The sequence below is a fragment of the Branchiostoma floridae genome, chromosome 1, assembly GCF_000003815.2.
Source record: "Branchiostoma floridae strain S238N-H82 chromosome 1, Bfl_VNyyK, whole genome shotgun sequence".
In the NCBI taxonomy this organism is placed as follows: Eukaryota; Metazoa; Chordata; class Leptocardii; order Amphioxiformes; family Branchiostomatidae; genus Branchiostoma; species Branchiostoma floridae.
The window spans coordinates 20,752,136-20,753,066 of record NC_049979.1 but is presented as its reverse complement, the minus strand read 5'-3'; the positions used below and the strand labels follow the sequence as shown (position 1 = coordinate 20,753,066).

The 931-nt window shown below is 42.1% G+C and overlaps 1 protein-coding gene across 1 annotated transcript in view; it reads left to right on the top strand.

Moving 5' to 3' along the window:
* Positions 1-6: 6 nt before the first annotated feature.
* Positions 7-931, top strand: part of LOC118414028 — a 12,950-nt gene continuing 12,025 nt past the window's right edge. The window contains exon 1 of the mRNA XM_035817768.1: positions 7-79. The gene's annotated coding sequence lies outside the window, so the exon portion shown is untranslated. The remainder of the gene's footprint in view (positions 80-931) is intronic.

Here is a 931-nt window from a genome sequence, read left to right as displayed (position 1 = left end):
TCATGAGGCGCCCCTGGCAGATCCTAGTCAAGCTGCAACTGCCATCCAAAAGACCTTCCGGGGCTACAGCACCAGGAAGGTGATTACAGCTTAAGCTTTACATAGTTTTCTACAACCGTAAGAAGAAGGTCCAAGAAAATGAATAGGCCACAACTTATCATAGTAGTTTAATTTGGTATAAATTGAAATTATGCATAGTGCATGATCAGGTTATATGGTAAGTTAATTGGAAAAATATTGAGATTTATTTAGAACTCGCTTAGTATTGATTTCCATCTCTTATAGTGTGTCATTGTGAAGGATACTCTATAAATCTGATGGTTGAATCTTCTAGATACTGAAATTCCTTTTTTAAATCAAATGTGTATTCTTTACAGAGTTTAGCCATGGCAGAAGAAAAAAATGCTACTACATGTACAGTATTACTGTTGGTTGCCCAATACATTGCATTTCACATTGACATGACAAGTTCATAATCATATCACTTCTTCTGTCCTTTTCATCATTAAGATTGGTGTCTTCCCAATCCCTTGTATTTTGTTGTCATCATCATTTAGGAATGTTCCTCCTCTTCTGAGAACCACACTCCTGACCTCATAAAACATGACATTGTAACTGACCTTGACAAACGACAAGTACCCGGAAAAAACAAGACCGTCAAGTTTCACAAACAAAGTTTGAAGCTGCGACCTTTGACCAGACAGAACACTCCCTCCCCCCACACACAGACGACGCCCTCACGTGACCCCGCCCATGTGGGTGGAGGAATAACCGACTCTGGGCCCTCCCAACCGGACACATCCGCTCTGGACGAGTTGTTTGCCTATGACATGGCAGAGGGCTACATTGATGGATACCTGTCAGAAAGTCTTATTCCTAAGGCACTCACAGATCTACTGGCTCCTGAGACGACTGCGGAACTGCCCAGCCA